Consider the following 11,788-nt stretch of genomic DNA (forward strand, 5'->3'; position numbering starts at 1 on the left):
CCACCACTGAGTGCTAGAAATGGGATCCAGGTCCTCTGGAAGAACAGCCTATGCTCTTAATCACTGAAACATCCCTCCAGCTCTTCCTTATTCTGTATATGTTTGAAATTTTCCACTAAAATTTCTAAGTTCTTTAGTAGTAGTTCCCACAGCACATCCACTTGTATTCTTGCTAAGAGATGCTTAGCCCCTGAAATCTAAAACCAAGATACAGGTGAGTCTCTACACAGGATCCTCTCCTGCCTTCAAAACTAGACATTCTGATTCAATTTACAAACATGCTAAACAGTAGTGGGGCATGACTTTAATCCCAGCACCTGGAAGGCAGAGGTAGACAGATCTCTGAGTTTGAGGCCAGCCTCATCTGCAGAATGTTCATGTTCCAGAACAGCCAGGGCTACCCAAACCCTGTCTGAAAAATCATAAAAAGAAAAAAGAAAAAATTACAAACACGAGCCAGAATAACTTCACTTTCCCAAGCCATCCTTCTCTTTGAACACAAAGTTGACCTCAAATTTATTTTGAAAAGCCAATTTCTCTGGCAAACCGATTTGTACAGTAAGGTTTACACACGTAAATCTCATACAGCCTTACTGAACTGTATTCCCAGCATGGCCATAGAGCCCAGGAAGGGGCGGGGGGGGGTTCTCTTTCCACCTCCCCCAGGAGGGAAGGAAGCAGGTATGGCTTTCTGTGGCCATTTCTACCTCCTAACCTTTGCACTTCCTCTGTGGTAGGTGGTTTGGGGTCAGCTCCAAGTTGACACTTTCAAAGACTCACTCACACACAGTCCAGGGAAGGGAGTGGCACCGCTGGTGTCTTCCCAGTTCCTTGGCATCCTCTCCTCTGTGTGACCACCCCAATCCCTCGGTCCTCTAAAACATGCTTGCTGTCAAACAGTCCTCCTGAGTGTGCCCTTACAACAGCAGTGGCTGCCTTCTGACAAGCTTGCAGGCTCGGAGGCTGTGTTCAATATGCTGACAGTTGAGTGTGACCTGGTGGCTTAGGGGTGGCAGTGAGATGAAAGGAGGGATCATTGGAGATAGGGTGAGTTCTTCCCACTCAGCCTCTGGTGGTGGCTGCTTGACTGGTTCCCCTCAGCCTTTGGCTCCAGCCTTTTCTGGGCAGGGAAACAGAGTAAGGCAAAGTGCCTGGTCTGTTTTCAATAGATTCTGCTTGCTGTAGCCAGTCAGCACCACAGCCTGGAAGGTGAGTGACCCGTCCCAACAGATTTTTGTTGCTCCAGTGCTCTTGCCTCCAGCACCACTCCCAAACCTCCTGCCCTCCTCGCTGACCTGACTCCACTGATGTTCACGGCCTCTAGGGATGGTCTCTCCCCAGGCTTGTCTGGCTTTAGTGTTCGTTACACTTTTATTGGGTTTTGCTCTCTGCTTTGTCTCTCCCTGAAGCTGTTTTTCCTGTGTTCTCTATCTTTCCATCTCTACTTGTGCCTTTGTAGTCTGCATCTGCGCTGGCACATACTCATCTCCGTCTGCTGCTGCTTGTCTGATTGTCATAGCTTTTTGTCCTCCTGCCCTCATTCCCCACAGCCTCCTGGGGGATGGGGGGGACAGCCTAGGCCCTCACGGCTTGTGTGCAGTTGGTGAGATAGTCAAGAGCCCACTCGCTGCAGTGGCAGGTTCTGGAACCAGCAGGTTCATCGCTACCAGGACACTCCAGATTGAGTATGGATTCTGGGCCGTGTTTACAAGAAGTTCTAGAAGTAACTTGGGGTGTTTAAACTTTGATCTCTAGATTCCTAGTAAGAACTAATTCATAGGGAGAAGCTGACATCTTTAACTTACAGTGCAGGTGATTGGCTGTGGGGATATAGTTAAAGTGGAATTACCCACCTTGAACAGTGTCAGCTGTGAACCAGTGACAGCTCCAGACTGGGAAACGGACCTCGGTGATGGCAGCCGTTTCTTGGCCATGTGCCTGTGCAATAGGCGGCATCAAAGAAATCAGAGTAGGACAAAGGAAGACAAGGACAGAAAAGTGATGGCTAGTGCCATCCAAGGCTATAGTCAGGAAAGGAGACAGAAGGAGGAGGCTGGGTAAGGGCTCAAGGTCATTAGGAAACCGAATGGGGCGCTAACACAAGTGGGGGGGGGTGGAAGTGACAGGCACAGAAGTTGGCCTGAGATGCAACAACCTGGCTCTGTCAGTGGAGGCACACACTGCAGGCTGCGGCTAGGGAAAATAGAACCCTTCTTCTCCCCAGTCGACTCTAGCTCCAGTACCTCTTTTTCTTTTATACTTACGTCTTCATGTCACACCATCAGAAAACAAGGCAAAAAGGAAGCAATCTGCCTTCGAGAGGAAATAGCAGGGGCCGGTGAATTTCTGGTTGGGTATGCTTCTCCTCGGCTGACTCTGCTTGTCCAGGAGCTGTGGAGAGGCAGCCCTTTGCTAGACCACCTCAGTAGGATATCCCTGTGTGGCATGGTAGCCCAGCAGAGTGCCTGCAGCCAACTAGCCAGTAGCAGTGTGCATCCATCAAATGTCTCCAGGCCAACTCCAGGATGGAGAGTGGGGATGGTCCAGCAGTGGTCCAGTCCCATCACTGGGCTCCTGTTCTTCAGGAACTGAAAGGGAAAAGAGGCACAAAAGTATATGCAGTGAAAGACTTGCTCCCATTCCCGTTCCCAGGTGCCCTCCTCAGAGCCATCCCTGAACATCCCAGTTTCTTGAATTATTATTATTATTTTTTGTCCAGTATATCCTTTCCAGGTCTGGTATCATCTGAAAGATGTCAGGTTATCTTTCTTCTTCTTTTTTCATGAGTATCTGTGTTCACATATGTGCAGATTCGCATGGATATCTCTACACATGCATGTCGAGGCCCAAGGTTGATACTGGGAATCTTCCTCAGTTGTCCCACCTTTTCTTCGAGGCAGAGTCTCTCAAACCCAGACCTCGAGGGCTTGCTCCAGGGATCGCAGCTCCTTCCAACGCTAGAATTACAGGCAAGCTGCCGTGCCCCATCTGGCATTTATGTGGAATCCGGAGCTCTGAAATCTAGCCCTCTTTTTTTTGTTTTTGTTTTTGTTTTTGTTTTTTTGTTTTTGTTTTTCGAGACAGCATTTCTCTGTATAGCCCTGGCTATCCTAGAACTCACTTTGTAGACCAGGCTGGCCTCATACTCAGAAATCCGCCTGCCTCTACCTCCCAAGTTCTGGGATTAAAGGCATGCACCACCACTGCCCGGCTGAAACCCAGCCATTTTGATTACATGGCAAGCACTTTAACCACTGAACATCTTAATCTTTAATCTTCCCCTCTCAGGTTCCAGATTCTTGATCAAGTATAATATAAATCATCCAGGTGTGTGTGTGTGTGTGTGTGTGTGTGTGTGTGTGTGTGTGTGTATGTGTGTAAGAAGTTGGGGGAAATCAAAGGACAAAGAAAATCGCATTCTAGATTAGTGCTAGTAATTCTTTCCAGGACAGGAAATAGTTTAAATACTAAGCAAGTGAAATCTTAAAATGCCTGTCCTAGAAAGGCCGTTCTAAGTGCACTCAGACTAGGTACCGCTCTTTTCTTAAAGACTTGTTTTTATGTAGGAATGCACTCTACAGATGGTTGTGGGTGCTGGGATTTTACTTTTTTTTGGGGGGGGGGTGGTTTCAAGACAGGGTTTCTCTGTGTAGCCCTGGCTGTCCTGGANNNCACTTTGTAGACCAGGCTGACCTCGAACTCAGAAATCCGCCTGCCTCTGCCTCCCAAGTGCTGGGATTAAAGGCGTGTGCCACCACTGCTGAGCAGGGATTTTTAACCTGGGTCCTTTGCAAGAACAATATTACTTCTAACTGGTGAGCCATCTTTCTAAACCTTTCCTTTTGGAGGGTAGGGGTGGGGTGGGACTAGTTTTAGAGTCACAGCTGTCCTCCTGTCTCAGCCTCTCAAGTGCTGAGATCACCAGTGTGCATTAACACCCACCAACAAAGTCCCATTTTAAATGCAAGAGGCCCAAGTGTGTTACGTCTCCAGGATGCCCACCCAGGTTGGCGATGGCAGGTGTCCCGCTTCCCGGTTCCCACAGCTCCCTCCACTTTTAGGTAGTGGTGTTTGTAAAGATAAATGATTCAGAGATAGAAGGAAAGACAATTAGATACAGATTTTATTTTTTTTTCTCTAGTGAACAATCGTGTGTTACTAATAACTAGTAATTACAAGAAAGAAATCAATTATTTAAGGAAAAGCATGAAGTCCAATTTTAGTAAGCAGGCCACATATATTCCTGCACATGTATCCATACACACGGGCACTTGGAGGGAACAGAGACAACAACTACAACAACCACAGACTCTTGTCTGCCTCTTTTGCTGGACTGTAGGCTGAGATCTGGGGCCAAGCAGAGGCATAGCACCTCCATTAAGAACTATAGCCTGTGGGTGTGGGAAGCAGAGGCAGGCATTTTCTTGTTGGGGATGAGGGAGAAGCATCATTCTGGACTAAGGACAGCCTGAGAATGGTCACAGGGCAGTGATGCCAAGAGAGATGAGAGGACATGAGTAGAAATAGCTGCTGCTGCTTCTGAGCTCCATGCCCTGAGCCCTGACAGCCAGCCCAGCTAGCTGTTTACCACCACCTACCCTGAGGAGACACCCCACGTTTTATAACTATTTATATGCTGTTAAAATGGCATGGTGCTTTTTAAAAGACTTTTTTGCTCTGGCATCAGCTCCAGACACTGTGAGCGATTTCAGCATCCAAACCAGATTGATGAGCCTTCTGATGGCTTTAGAGGTGGCTTCAGTGAGAGAGGACATGTGTAACTGTAAACACTGGCTTGTAAAACCCTCACTTTCTCTGAATGCTGAATTCCCAGGCAGTGTGGGTCTGGTGTTACACACCTCCCACATTATCATCATCTTCTTGTAAGGGAATAGAAATTATACTTCAGAATACCTTGGCAATCTTGGCTGGATGAGAGCTCCAAAGTATATACCAAGCCCAGAGTATCCCCATAATTTCCGCTTTTAAGCTTTACGCAGACAAATGAGACATTGATTATGGTGCCATTGGACTAAAGGAATGCAGGCCAGGAGTCTGGGCTTCTTCACCTTGCATTCGCTTTGGTCTCAGGCCTGATCCCTTTGACCCTGAACTAAAGTTTGTAAGGCCAAAGGCTAGCGGCTCTTTCCATGTTCCAGCTGATAAGAGCCCTGATAAAGAAATAAGCATTCCTAAGAACCTGCATCCAGAGCCATGACAGACACAGGAAAAAAAATGACAGTCCTTCATCCTCACTCAGGGATCCAGAAGCCATCATTTGTGATGCCTCATGCCTAGGTACATGGTAGGCACCCAATGCTGACTTTGTGATGTGTGTGGCCTCTGCTCATGCCTGGGTGCTGGGTATGTGATAGTCACTCAGTGCTGAGTCTGCCTCTTGGGCTTCTGAATCTCTACCTGACTGATTCACACATTCTTCCAGAGGTTAGATAGCCCCAGAGAGCTCAGGATCAATTAAACATACTTCTCAGACCTCCCTCCTGGATTCATTTCAGTTCATGATCCCCTTAAGCCAGAGAATGTCTTTACTAGGCAGGAAATTTATGTTATTCTGAATTCCTCTCTCTTACCCACCACCCATGGGCAAATCTTTTGCATCTCCCCTCTTTCTGTCCTGCTCTAGCCACAGTCACTGCCCTAATCCAGGCTGGATACATTGCTGGGAAGGCTACAGTGTTACTGTGACCCTCTATCAGTAGTAGTCTTCAGTCTACTGGCTACACCTCATAAGCTGCTAATGTCACACTGGTGTGTTTGTTTGTCTTTCCTGAACAAGTACAGATTGATTAGGGCACAGAGGAGTGTCCCTCACCCATGGCATCACCACCACTGTACTTACCATGGTAAACTCATGTATACCATTTCCTGTGCTCCCAGACATAGCGAGTCTGCCGTCCAAGGCTCAGCTCTCAAATGACTTCAGGATAGTCATTTATTGATCCGTATCATCTTATGATTATGTGCTGTTCATTCTAGAACCTCTCGGGGGCTAGAAGCAAATTTTATTCACTTTTGTATTCTCTAGGACTGGCATGGTAAGTACTCAAGGAAGAAAGGAAGAGTCTAGAAGTCCCACACCAACAGGCAAGTAGACACTGGATACACTATCTCAAAAGGTTACTTGACATTGTTATGAGACAGTGTTATGAGTCACATGTTATGGCATGTGACTAGCCAGACTGTCCCTATTCTTTTATTCGCTCAATTACCAAACCTAGGTATTTAGGACATATGTTGAGAGTGTCAGCACTGTACTAGAAACACACAATACATTACAGAAAGCTCCTGGCTGGGCATTCTGATGGGCCATGTGGTCTCCTGTGAGACTCTTGGACACTTAGTCCTCTACAGGCTGTGGGAAAGAGGCAAAGGAGAAGGTGGTAGAATTAGGGATGCTGGGGGGGGGGCTTTGAGAAGGACTTTGTCTCTAGGACTGGTTCTACTGACTACTGGCTTTATTAATGCATTTCTTTTTAAAATGCATTCTTTGCTGTCACTAAAGAACATTTGACACATTTCTAATTAGCTCAAAGCCTCTGCAGCCAAATTAATCCCAATGCGACAGCAGCTGGCTCATTTCACAAGTATTTTATTGTTCCATGAGTTGGGCACTGGAATGGAGGTCATTCTTTCTCTAACTTTGGACAGGACTTGTCTTAGTTTGGGTTACAATTGCTATAATCAAGCGCCATGAGCAGAGCAAGTTGGGGAGGAAAGGGTTTATCTGGCTTACACTTCCACATCACTGTTCATCACTGAAGGAATCAGGACAGGAACTCAAACGGGGCAGGAACCTGGAGGCAGGAACCGATGCAGAGGCCCTGGAGGGATGCTGCTTTCTGGCTTCTTCCTCATGGCTTGCTCAGGCTGCTTTCTTATAGAAAGGACCCGGGACCGCCAGCCCAAGGGATGGCACCACCTGAAGTGGGCTGGGCTCTCCCCCATCAATCATAATTAAGAAAATGCTCAACCAGCTTGCCTACAGCCCTAATCTTACAGAAGCTTTTTTTATTTTTATTTTTTTCAGTTAGGGTTCCTTGCCCTTTGATGAACAGCCTGAAGTTGACATCAAATTAACTAGCACAACTGTTCCTTGTCAACTTGACACACAATACTTTCTAAGACCTAACCTTTCCTGTTCTTGGTTCCTCCCCCAAGATCTCAGATTAGTAAATATCACAAATATGTAAAATGTGAAAAATGTAAAAACATGACAAACATAAAAGCCCTACAGTCTTTACTAATTCAAACACTTTTAAAATCTAGTCTCTGTGAAAATCCAAAGTCTCTTTTAAAAATCTAAAATCTCTTTTAAAAATTCAGCGTTTCTCAACTGTGGGCTCCTATAAAATAATAAGCTAAATACTTTCTTTCTTTTTTTTTTGGTTTTTCGAGACAGGGTTTCTCTGTATAGCCCTGGCTGTCCTGGAACTCACTTTGTAGACCAGGCTGGCCTCGAACTCAGAAATCCGCCTGCCTCTATTTCCCAAGTGCTGGGATTAAAGGCGTGCGCCACCACCGTCCAGCCGCTAAATACTTTCTTACTTCAAGGGGGAAGAATCAGCACACAGTCAGAATCTGAACAAAGCAAAACCACACTCTAATACTGTAAATAATTCAATGTCCAATGTCCTGGACTCATGATCTTCTGGGCTTCTCCAAGGGGCTTGGGTCATTCCTATAGCTCTCCCTTCTGCAGCACACACAGCTTGTCCTCTAGGCTCCAGGGGTCTCCCTGCCACAGCCGTTGCTGTTCTCGGTGCTCATCCCATGGTACTGGCATCTCCTGAAATGCTGGGGTCTTCTGCTGCACCTGGGCTGCACTTTGACCAATAACCTCTCTTGGTCTCCCTTCATGGTGTCAAACCTCATTTTCTCTGCGTGACCCCTTCAGTCCTGGGTTTCCACTGCCACGGAGGCTATACCTTCGCCAATGTCCTCTCTGGTCTCGCAATGCCAAGCCTCAGCTGCTCTCCATGTCTCCTTCATGCCTTCAAAACCAGTACCACCTGGAGACTCCTACACTACCAAGTCTAGGTGCCAGTATGTGCGAAAAAGAAAAGAATAAACAACAACAACAAGAAATCAGTGAGGGGCCAAGGAGATGACTCAGTTGGTCAAAGGACTTGCTGAACAAGTTCAGTAACCTGGAATCCAAGTCAAAGAGTGGACCGTGCAATCCCAGGTCTTCTTCAGCGAGATGGGAAGCTGGAGGCCAGCTAGCCTGAAGTACGCAGCTCAGTAGCAAAACTCAGAGCCCCTCCCTCAGACTAGAGAGAACTGACTCTTCAAACGTTGTCCTCTGGCCTCTACATATGCATCATGGTGTGGCATGCATGGGATGCGTGTTTGTGCACGCTTGTATAGCAGAGAGAGAGAGAGACAGACAGAGAGAGAGACAGAGAGAGAGAGACAGAGACAGACAGAGACAGATCAACTGAAATCCTCTCAGAGAGCCAGGCCTTCCCACCTGCAGTAGAAGCTCACCATTCACCTTTTCCTTAGAGACAACTGATACGTTGAGGGTGGCTCTCTGACAATGGGTGGCTGCCGGCCTCTGCGTGGATCTCATCCCTGTTGAGGGACGATGACGTAGCCTTCTCCAGGGATAAGGATGCTGAGATTCTATGTCAGCACTGTGTGTTGTGTGCTCACAGATGGTCTGTGCTTCCAGCTTTCTTTCCTGCTCAGAGCAGACAGGTATGGTGGGAAGAGAGGGTTTGTGCCAGGTTCTCTCGCCTATCTTCTGGACTTCGCATGCTAAAGTAGACTGCCTCTTAAAGGTAATGAGCCTAGAGTAGCCAGCTTAGCAGAAGCTCTGAAAGAGGCAGCCATTCAGCTGTGGGGCACTCTGCCCTTAGTAATGATGTGGCTGGAGAAGCCATTCTGGGCTGTTCTTGGCAGTAGTGGTGAGCTCTTTTGCATGTGCTTTGGACAGGCTTTAGGGAGTCCCCTTTCAGGTGGGAAGAGCATGTGCCCTTGGGAAGAGACCTGCAGAGCCCTAGGCGAGCCTCTCTATCTCCTGGTATTTTTTTATCCCATCCTTTCCCAGCAATGCTGCAAGCAGTCGGCACCCTCACTGTGCAGTTGAGAAAACCCGAGGCTGAGAATTGTCCGGAGCCACCTCATAGGTAACAGTTAACACTGAGTTTACCTGTCCTGCCCCAGTGGCAAGGGCTTATGCTGATCTGGACCCCCTCTGTTGCCCACTCACCCCAGTCCCCACCCAGATGCACACTCGGAGAGAGCTCCAAGGTCCCTGTGACCCTTGGCAGTGACATTTTGCTCAGCTCACTCAGTACTGTCTTTGACATCTGTAGAGGAAATAGGTGAGCTGTATCTGAGAGGAGTGCCAAATGGCACAAGATGTCTAAGGTTCTAGAAACTGGAAATGACTCCACAGGAGTAGACCCATCCCTCCATATCCCCCCTTTACCCAGGAGAAAACAGACTGGGGGTGGAAATGAGGTCCCTGCACAAAGAGCCCTGTACTGGTCGCTGGATGCTGGCACCTGCCGGCCTCCTGTGGGCTGAGTGTCCTCATCTGCCAGTGTGAGGATTCACATAGCTCATCTCAGGGTGGGAACTCTGAAGGGCATATATGGAGGGCTGGCACGGGGCACCACCCAGAAGCCTCAAATAACCTGTGGCCGGCATGGTTACTCTCGGTGTATTCAGGGACTATTAGGAACCTGCAAGTCTCTCAGGGTGGCTTTAAGGCTATGCTGTTTGGATCCCCTCCCCACACCAGCAAGGAAACCCCAGGGAAGGTCTGGGTTCACTTCCGAGCCATTCTGGACTTGATCCTGGAAGGAAGATTAGAAGCTGTAGCTGAGGTGGCAGCTCGAGCCCCCTCCCTGTCTAGAGTGTTCATGGTGAGGGGGACACAGTCAACCTTTATGTCAACTCCCTGTCAAGTAAAATCACGACTTCCAAGTCCAGGGAAGTGCCCACCTGAGGGAGGACTGGTCATCCTTGAAAGGATGCCCACCACTGCTTCTCTGTGGTGGTACTGGTGCAGGGGCAGCCTTCTCTATCCCTTTGTCCTGTGAGTCCTGAGGAGTAAGAGGTAACACTAGTGGAAACTCTGCCACATTCCAGCTTCTCCTCCTCCTCTTCCCCTTTCTGCTCTAAACAAAACACTGGAGATTTTCTTTTCACTTTAGTAGAAATATTTCAAGCTTGTCTTAGGTTTCTGGAAATACAGACAAACACCCTCTCACTTCACTTGTGTGTCTCTGGGTGATGCTGATGCTGATACAGATGCTGATGCTGATGCTGATGCTGATGTGGGAGGCAGGGCATGCTGCTATGATCTCATTATTTGCCTCATTCCCCAGATGGCTTCATTTGCAAGCCTGACCTGTCTTGGATTTCCCAAAGAGCCAACCTACCAAACATCATCCAAAAAGCACCACCCTGTCCACTCTGCTCCTGGCATTCAAGGTCCTCCAGAATCTAGACTTGCCCTGTCTGGCCAGTCTCAACTCACACCAGGTCTTTGCCAGTATCCAGCACGCTCCCATGACTTATTATCCTGAGAACCTTGGCTGTCCCTGCCCTTTCCTCATTCTTCTCTGCCTTTTTGGGATTTCCCTCCTATCCTCCAGATTAATCCACCTTCTCTGGGAAGCCTTCCTAAAGACCACTTTGCAAGACTATACTTTCAGGAATCATTTCTGTAGTTCGTTACTGAAGACCGGTTTGCAATAAATTATTTCCTCCTCCTCAGCACCTACTTTGGTATCTCACAGCTCCGAGTGTCTTCCCTTGCCTGACAGGCCCTAGCCCGCCTTGTCTTCTGCCTGGAGCCTGAATTATTCACACCTGCTTCTCACCTCTCATCTACTTCAGGGCCTCCGCAGAATCAGAATCTCAATGATGTCTATCCTGTCTCTCACCACCTTATTTTGCACTTTGTCAGAAAAGTGTCAGAGGGCTCTTAGACAGGGTTCTGTCCACTAATCGAACCCCTTTGGCCTGGCCTCTGTGGCCTCCCTTCACTCTCATGGACCGGTGATGATGCCTCTGGACAATTCAGGGAACCGCGATGCCGGGATGGATAGGAGCTATGAGAAAGCTAGGAGCCCCGGGGTAATGAAAGAAGTCCAGCGATTGTATCCCTGTGCTTGCATTGGTTGTTCGGCAGCGCAGTTTCACCTCGCTCTCCAGAGTGTCAAGTGCATCAGCTTCCATCTCCCCACCGCCTCGGGCCACCCAGACGGATAGAATCTTGGGACTCCGAGGATTACCGTGCAAAGTCAAGACTCTGCCTCCTCGCTAGCCTTGCCCTCTCCGAAGTACTCTCTGAACACAGGTTGAACCCCGCGCTAGAGCTCAGTTCTCAGCGCTGCCGGGAACTGCAGCTACGCGACTCGGGCCAAGGCCAAGGGTCGCGCGTCGTCGCTGGTGACTCAGGGCCGCTCGGCGGTGGGGTAGGTGTGGGTAGAGAGACAGACCAGGGCCGCGCGGGGGCAGTGGACCGGCGAGAGGTAGCGGAGCGTTGAGAGCAGAGACCAGCTCTGGTCCATCGCCATTCCACCCGGCGTCTGTCTCGCCGAGACTCGGGATGCGGGAGGAAGGCCCGCGCTACTTCCCAGCGGGCGCGCTCTTTAGCCGGTGCGCAGCGGCCCCGGCTGCCCGCGGCGTCTGGAGCACCGAGCCAGCTAGGCGCGCGAATGAATGAGCGCCCGGGGCCGCGCGCGCTCGGGGCTGAAGGGCATTAGGACCGTGAGGATCGCTCTGCGTTCCTGTCTCTTCCTATCAC

General features: G+C 49.0%; 1 long non-coding RNA gene and 1 other non-coding gene across 2 annotated transcripts; both read left to right on the forward strand.

Annotated features, from left to right (window-relative positions):
• The first annotated feature begins 1,167 nt into the window (after positions 1 to 1,167).
• LOC110324169 lies at positions 1,168 to 10,749 on the forward strand. The gene is made up of 3 exons (XR_002380675.1): positions 1,168 to 1,209; positions 9,074 to 9,152; positions 10,362 to 10,749. It is a non-coding gene; the product is annotated as an uncharacterized LOC110324169 (long non-coding RNA).
• Positions 10,676 to 10,766, forward strand: LOC115064507. Its single transcript, XR_003844340.1, has one exon. It is a non-coding gene; the product is annotated as a small nucleolar RNA U3 (small nucleolar RNA).
• Positions 10,767 to 11,788: the final 1,022 nt, after the last annotated feature.

Source organism: Mus pahari, chromosome 7 (genome assembly GCF_900095145.1).
Source record: "Mus pahari chromosome 7, PAHARI_EIJ_v1.1, whole genome shotgun sequence".
NCBI lineage: Eukaryota > Metazoa > Chordata > Mammalia > Rodentia > Muridae > Mus > Mus pahari.